Genomic DNA, 8,666 nt, shown 5'->3' on the forward strand with positions numbered 1-8,666 from the left:
AAATAAACTTGAATCATGCACTCACTATAGTGCTGATTTTGGGAAAGACTAAAGACTAAAGACTACATTACAATTATTTCAGAGCCAAGATATCTTGGCCGTGCAATTTTTAGGCCAGAGGGCCAGACATTAGTTTTTTTTTTTGAAACTTGAATTGGTAAGTATTAGTCTTTTTGGGCTATGCTTTCTACTATCTGGAAATGCAGTTAGATGGTAAAATTATCAATTAAACTTTGGCAAATAGATGGTGTTCAGTTGTTGGCAGGAAATGATGCTAGATATAAGCTTTTATTCTTCATCCTACGCTGCAGGGGCGATATACGTTGGAGTTTTGATCAAATTTCATGTCAATCTGTGATGCAGGCTTGGGGGTTGACTGTAATATTGGGAATCTATTCATCACCAAAGTTGCTCCTTATACACCCTTAAATGATTATTTGATGCCCGCAAAATTGAAGGATCATGGTTTTGAGGTTTTAAATGGAGAAGTCAATTGCCTCAATTTGGCCACACAAAGCATACATAGAGTAAAGATCTCTCATCTTGCAATATTTTATTTTTGAAATCTTTTTTTATTCACAACTAATAATGTTCTTTTATAATCATTCAAATTAACAAAACTAATTAATGCATGATCTAATACCTATTTCTATGCACAGTTTGATTACCTATGTTATTGGTTGTGTAGGCTGAACCTAAAACAGATGAAGTATATGATCAAACAACTTTGCTTCCTGAAGCAGATGTCAGTGTGCTCTGACTTCAGCCATTGGATTGATTGGTACATCAATTAAGGAACTACACCCGAGAGCTAAGAATCAGAGTAAGAGATTCCTACTGCTAACCTTATTTTAAAATCTTTTATAATCTTAGTGTTGCTTTATTCAATGATTTTTTGTGGTTTAATTCTGGTGTGGAAAGATAGGAAAAAATATCAGTTTGTTAGGGAATCTTTTGTTTTCATATGTTATGAACATAATTGAGAATAAGAGGTGAAGCTTATTAACCATATTTTCTAGACATGCTAATTTGGGGCAGGAAAAACTTTGACAGTGGCAGGATATAAGTAGTTCACGTAGGTAATTTGCTAATTTTAGGAAATCAAGCTGGAAGAAGGTGGACTACAAAACCAGTTGGTTATTTTCCTGTTATTTTCTGCCTAATTGAGATTGCAAGTGGTTGTCAACAGCTAGAGAAGCTTGACCTTTTCAAATGCTCCACAGTTTCTGACAAGCCTTTGATTGCAGGTGCAATAAACCCGAATCTCACTGATTATCATTAGAATGGTGTCTTAAAATTGGCAATGAAGGTCGACAAGCCACTGCGAAGTGCTCCTGCACTAAGGTATATATCTATCAAGGACTGCACTGGTGTTTGTGATCAGGGAAATGTTGGCCTGTTTTCTTCACCTTCTTTGGTCCTGACAAAGGGGATTGTTGGTGATCTTCTCCATGAAATAGCATGCTCATGTCATTTTTATCATTGTTTGTTCTGTTTCAGTTTCATTAGATTATTTGCATTTAATACTTCTATTTTCCTTAGGTAATGCGCACAACTTGAACAAGTTTGGCATATTTCTGTGAGTGCATGAAGGAGGAAGCAAGTTAAATGGGTAAAATTCAAACTAATTGTGGTGAACACCTGTACTTATACATGCCCACAAGCTATTTGAGTTGATGTGTAAGTTATTTTTGTTACACACTTATATGAATATGCTTTTATGATCGCTCTTGCTCATTGTGTTATAATATGATTGCTGCAATCACTACTTATCTTCCTAAATTATATTTTGCTTCTTTCTATATGCTTGATGAGTTTATATTTCATCCAAAGATCACGCAGGGCTTCAATCTAACAGAGAGCAGGATCTTAAGGAAGATGTTAAGCATGGATAACTTCAAAGGGGTTCGAAGGGGAAACTTTTAGAATTCATCAGATTGCCATTTTGAACTGTAAGTTTATTTCTCTTTTGCTGCTGTTTGTTTGTTTTTTATTTGCTTTGCTCTTTCTCTAGCTGGGTAGTTGTTTTTTTTATTCCTTCTCTATATGACACTTGCATGTTGTTATTTCTACTAAATCAGGTTAAAGATAACATCTTTATGCCTATTTTGTGAATTGGATCATTTTGAATTTTTCGTTTAGCCATTTGCAACTGTAATTTTGTTTCTCTTTTGCTGCTATTGTAACATTTTTATTCATATCTCAAGGCTAAGCTTCTATATTGTGATATCACAGATACTTCTCTTGAAGCATAGAGGTGAGAAAATATGTGGGGCCTTTAGGCTGGCAGTGTTCTCATCTGATCAATTACTTGGAGGTCAGCAGCAGTATCTCTAATTAGTGAATTAGTACTAAATACCATCTGTATTATCAATCAGTTTTTACATCAAAGTAAGATGTGCATGGTCTAGGGAATTAATGGAGTGCCAAAAATTAAGAATGGTTATAATCCTGCAACTTGGATGTTGGAGGTTACTTTACAAGCCCAAGAATCCCATATCCATGTCATTGGAAACTTGATTCAGATGTTTGGAAGCAAACATTGCTCTTTAACACAGAATTTTTTTATGTATGAGGGTTTGTCATGATACAAGAGTTGGGTGCTCAAAAGAGAACAGGTAGATCTTGGAATGGGAGGAAGTGGATATTGGGGGAATGCTATGTCATGTGTAAAAATGATTAAGAATGGAAATAAAGAATAATGGATGGAGAGAAAATATTTATATGATTCAAGATATACATTTTGTTCCTTCTTTGGTTTATTTTTTGCATTCTAATTTCTTTAAAGCATTCTTTTAATCTTTTTATGCAAAGCTTTCTGCATTTTGTTGAGTATGTGTGACTCTAATGTTGTTCTCATCCTTTCGTTCTTTGCTTTAGTTTTTGGTGTTGCACTTTCTTTAATGTTGTAGTTCATTTGTTTCTTTCAGAGTCCTTTCTCTTTTGTTGATTTCTCTTTCGCCTCTTTTCGTCTTTCAATTTTTCTTTATAATTATTCTATCATATTTTCAGGTAATTAGTGGGTACTATGTTTAATTGCTTTGAGGACGGTGACAGTTTTGAAAGGTAAGCCCTGTAATGCAATTATAGACCTCATCCCTATTCATAGTTGTTTGATTCTTAGTTGCCTATTTGTGCATGACTTTCACTATGCACGATGCAGTACTTTCAGAAGTCTAAACCGGGCAAAATCAGTGAAAAAAATTTATCACTTTTTGTTTTAGCTTTATAAATTATATCTCTTTGTTAGTAACTGTTAATTAGACTATTTTTACCAAGTAGCTAGGCTACCTCAGTATGTGATCTAATTCTTGGGTTATGTAGGGGGTATAAAAAAGGAGTCAGGATATAGGTGATGTAAATTAGGTGATTTATTATTTGGGACATTAAGAGTCCAACTAAGTGCCTCTCAATTTGAGGTTAAGGATGCTTTTAGACACCTTACTCTGCAGGTTTTATGCATATTCCTTGACTGAGGGTTCTTTTAATATTTACTATTGTTCCCATGCCCACCTGGATTGCTTTTCCATTTTCCATTTACTTGACTGAGGTTAAGTATGATTTTATGAAATTCTCTCATTTCTTTTCTCTAATGCAGCTGCTTACTTTGTCTCTTCGAAATTTGAGTGCTTGATGTTATTTGATCATTCGATTAATCTGAGAGGGGGATGCTATTTTTTAGAAGACAAAAAAATTGATTTTGGTGTTTTATTGTGTTTCAGTACCAAGGGAGCAAATGTGAGGTGCAGTTTCAGCAAATCAACAAATCTTATGATATAATATCCCCCTTCCCCATTCCTGGCCTGCTCCTCCTTTTTGCATCCCTATGACTATACACTCAACAGGACTCTTGACTAAATGCAAGGAAGTTACCTTCATACTGAAAAGAAGGCAGTTTAAGTTACACCTTGTCCAGCCACATAAACTAAAAAGAAGAAAAATTATGTACGCTTTGGATGTCATGCTGACTTAGCATCTGGAGTATCTTCAGATGATGGCCATATGAAGCAAATCAAGTCCTCAAATAACCAATTTGCATGTAAATCATCATTGTATCCTACCCCACCCCTTTTCACTATTTGTTTTTTATATTCTAGAACTTTTTAAACTGCCAAATAACTAGCTACTAAAAGACATGATAATTGCTATTAAAGTTTGTGTACAATATTTAGTGCAGAATATCAGACAATGGGACCCATTCTTATGATTTTATTTTATTTTATTTTTATCTTTTATTCGTGATTAAATTAAGGAGTAACAACTCTTCCATTAAAATGCGGGTCTCTAATTGTAAGTTAAATGTCATCTTAATCAGTGTTATTCCTTTAAAGTCTGTTAAACTCCTATAGAGTGGAATATGACCTATCTCCCTTTTTTTACAGTGAAGAAAGCTTTTGGTGAAGAGATCTGAAAGCAATATTCAATTTCTTGAGGTTATATCTGTAACTACGGGCTCTATACATTAAAAGGTCACTAATGTGTGCACTCAGTAAAATAAAATTCAAATTTTGATTTAAAATAAATTTAGTTATATTAATCTATAAAATAACTTTAAAAACACAAAATTAAAAAAGAATCATACTAAAAACAGAAATGAATATCCTCGTGCATCGCACGGGTAAAAGGACTGGAAAGCATATATTTCTAACGTAAACTAATATTGGTTAAATGTTTTGCTATTGTCAATTTTGACTGAGGGAATTGAATATTTTAAAATGAAAGTTTAAATACGTATTTTACCATACACAATTATCAATGACACTAACAATGATATAAAAAACTATACTAACAAACTACCACAAACAATATGTCGAGCTATTTTTTTTATAATAGAGATATTAAGCATAGAGGACATAATCGTAGGTGAACAGATAGGCAATGGAATTAGCCTCAACATCCCCTCATGAATTTTTTATCACACATCCATGTCTTTTGATGACTCTTATAGTCCAGATTACTTATCTATCTTTCCTTAAAAAAATCACAGATCCCTAATTTTTTTAGCATCGTGCTATTTTAGCCTCAAATTAATGAGTTTTTGAATAGAATAAACTCTTTAAGTTTTCCTAATCATCAATTAACGCTAATAATTGGTGTTCCAGTAATGATTATAAGAAACATTAATCTAGCAGTTGGAATGTGTAACAAGACATGTCAATAGTTTACTCGAATGAGAATACAATCCACTATATTGCCAAGACAACACACAAACGACAAGGGTTGTAATACAAGTCAAGTTAAAAGTGTGTGGTGTGTCATCACAGGGGAGACAAGACACCGCAAACACATTAAATCCATCACCATGCCACGACCAAACAAAAAAGCCAAAAATCTCAAAAATTCTAATATAAAAACAATATATTAATATAAAAATATCTTTTAAAAAATAACGCAAAAATCATAAAAACACACAAAATAAATATAAATGAATATCCACCGTGCATCGCACGGGTAAAAAATACTAGTAGAAGCTATAAAAATTAAGAATTAAACACTTTTCAAGTGAAAATCCAATTAGGTGTGGTAGTTCAAAACTCAGTTAAGTCATCTAAAAAATACATAAAAGCAATCTAACCATTCTTAGAATATGACAAATTATGTGCATCAATCATGCATTGGTCATGATCTCTCATGATCTCACTGACTACTGGCCTTGGTGGTGATGATATGTCGTCTCGTTTTGAGGCCAAGATGGCATGTTGAGGGTGAGGCAACGATGATAGATGTTTAGAGGTTCATTCAGGAGTTTGAGAGGTTCAGAAAATAATCTGAGAGGGTAGGAAGGAAATTGAGGAGACTAAAAGAATTGTCACGCATTGTGAGGAGATGTGGAACGTTGTGACCAACCTTCTCACAAAGCTTGAGCGAGGTTTGGAGCTACTTTCACTGGTACTAGCTAGGTACCACCTCAGCGTCATTACAACTATGTTGGCATGTCTCGTTGATCAACCACTGAAAGATTTAACCTCTTGACCTCCTAGCGGCGTCGCTTTTAAGATTTTTTTTGGACAGATAACCTTTTGGGCACCATTTTTAATTCATTTTTAAGTATTTATTTAGAACTATTAATATTTATTTTATTTATTATTATGTCTTACCTTTTTGTGTTGATAATTAGTCTCTACTCTCTAATGGTTTATCTAAAATGTTTCAATAATAAAAGAGCAATTTTAGAATAATTGTAAAAAGTAAAAGATGTTAAGAATATCATGTTAAGAGAGAAGTATGGAAAAAGAAAAGAGAAAGAGGAAAAAGAAAAGGTGACCCTAATGTGAACCACTTTTAAAGTGGTCTAATTTTAGACCACTTTTTTTAACTTGCTATAACAGGTCAATATATCTTTTTTTAAATAAATTTAATATATGACAAATTTTTAATGATATTTTTTCTTAAAAAAATAATGTGTTGACTTACTATACCCAGTCAAAGTAGGTGGTGTACCTAAAAATGGTGCATATTAGGTTCTCCCAAAGAAAAAGAAAAAAGAAAGAAGAGAAAGTGGAAGTCTCCTGAGTTATACTATGACTAGTTGTGTTACAATAGAAAGTAAGTAACAAATATAAACAAGCCACAAGTAAAAGACTAAAAGACTAATAGACTATTGTCCTTAAGACAAGTAATGAAATAAAAACATATTTAAGGGATTAACTAAACCACTATAGGCAAGTGGTGACAAAAAAAATCATGTGTTCTCTTCATTGACCAATTGGAACCGGCATCATCATGTTAATTTGTTGTAATGTATAACTTAGAGTTAAGATCAATTCGGTAACACAAATGAACAACATCTTCACTAACCCTAGTATATGGTGAGGGATTTCTTTAAGCCAAATTTATTTTTTAAGAATTGAATCTGGATATTCTTCCCTCCAATCTATACGTCTTTAAGCTTTTATAACAGTAAGGCAGAAAACTAATTGAATTGCAATTCCATGTCCAACTCCAACTCACCAATATGTTGTTTGCAATCTTGATGGTTTAAGATATTATAAGGCGCAGCCTCTTGTTGAGGCACCAATACTTTTAGTTAGGTTTAAAAGATAAGATAGGGAAGGCTTTATTGCATCAAATCCTTGACCTTAGCCAGAAACACTTACATACTCATCTGAATTAAATGAGGTTGTCTAAATGACTCATGATAAAGTTTGGGTTAAATAGCTCATCATCCAATCACATTGAAGATAAGTGAGTTAGAATTTCTATATTTTATTTATTAATTTATTTCCAACTCATTTATCTCCAATGTGATTGAATGATGAATTATTTAACCCAAACTTTATTATGGGTCATTAAGACAACCCGAATTAAATACTACCACATACTACATATTTAGATATTCATTTAGTGTAATGTGAACAAATGTTTTATTTAAACTTATGATAAGTGTGTTGCTCACTCTTTTTTTATTTAAAAGTGTGATTACTAATATTCGCTAACATTTATGTTAATAGCTATCCAAACACATCTTACAAATTATTGAAATGTTAAGTTTATGGTTCACTTTCAAATGAAATGACCCCCCCCACCCATTGGTTCCCCAAAGCTTAAGAACCCCATGTTCTTCTACTTCTGCCCGACCATTTTTCTTTTTTTTCAATCCACATCATATCCAATCTATCGATCTGTTTGCCGAAAATGTTGTTTTGTTTCGGAGTTTAACACGTGTCGATTTAGGTACAATAGGATAAATAGGCCCCCACCTAATGCTATTCATGTTTAAGTACAGTGAATTTGGACTTTGGAAAAATGTATTCCCATGTAAAGTATCTAACAATTTAAATAAGTAGTTTATTATTTGAAGAGCAAATTAATGGTATGTAGACAACCATTGCTTAACTTGGTCCTGTGACTCTAATGTCATCTTAAAAAATCGAGGTTAAAGTTTAGAAGGAAATTTTCTATTTCTATATGTTCCTAATATTGCTTTCAATATCCAAATGACCACATATAAAGGCGCATTTCTTTGTACATATGAAAATTATCTTTGAAGAAAATGTTTCGTAGACAACTTACTGTGTGTCTACACCCAACTTCATTTTAGTAAGCCATCATTGTTTATTCAAATACCAATTGAGTTAACGTAAAAATTCATTCATCCTTTTCCTTTTATTAGAAAAATTTCATTCACTTTACATCTTAAAGTGAGCGCCTGCATTAGCACCAGCCTCCAATAGGTATCCAAACATTCCAAATTGTATATATAACGAAGAAACTGAAAAAGAAACCATTTTAGACTTGTCTTGAATGCGAATCGCAGACAAATCGACATGTCGGAATTCACATTCGCAACAGGCATGTGCAATTGCAACTTAGAAGAAACCAAAAGTAAGTGATTATTCTATCCCTGTTCAGTACAACAAACAAGTGGTATAATAAGCTCCTTGACTACAAATTTAACATGAATGATTAGGCACATGAGAAGCTATCATGTTCATCATCAAGAACAGTGTTGTTAAATAGCGGCGATAGCGGCCGCTACCCGCTATAGCGTAGCGGGAATTTGCTTCACCGCAATCGTTATGCCGCTACATAGCGGCCACCGCGATAATCGCGATCGCGGCCGCGAACGCCATAGCGGCGTTATGCCAGAAACGGAAATAACGGATTTCATGGAATTCAAACGTTTTTCTGGCTAGTTTTTAGGGTTTTAAAAACAGCATATAATG

The 8,666-nt window shown here is 33.3% G+C and overlaps 1 long non-coding RNA gene across 4 annotated transcripts; it reads left to right on the top strand.

Annotated features, from left to right (window-relative positions):
• Positions 1-369: 369 nt before the first annotated feature.
• Positions 370-4,189, top strand: LOC130714447 (uncharacterized). Of its 4 annotated transcripts, none has more exons than XR_009011280.1 (8): positions 370-527; positions 689-823; positions 1,248-1,344; positions 1,543-1,680; positions 1,843-1,952; positions 2,236-2,317; positions 3,013-3,066; positions 3,723-4,189. It is a non-coding gene; the product is annotated as an uncharacterized LOC130714447 (long non-coding RNA). The 4 variants fall into 4 exon arrangements; XR_009011278.1 differs by having other exon boundaries at positions 371-527; positions 1,834-1,952; XR_009011279.1 differs by lacking the exons at positions 370-527; positions 689-823; positions 1,248-1,344 and adding an exon at positions 1,377-1,439 and having other exon boundaries at positions 1,834-1,952.
• The last annotated feature ends 4,477 nt before the right edge of the window (positions 4,190-8,666 follow it).

The sequence above is a fragment of the Lotus japonicus genome, chromosome 4, assembly GCF_012489685.1.
Source record: "Lotus japonicus ecotype B-129 chromosome 4, LjGifu_v1.2".
Taxonomy (NCBI): Eukaryota; Viridiplantae; Streptophyta; class Magnoliopsida; order Fabales; family Fabaceae; genus Lotus; species Lotus japonicus.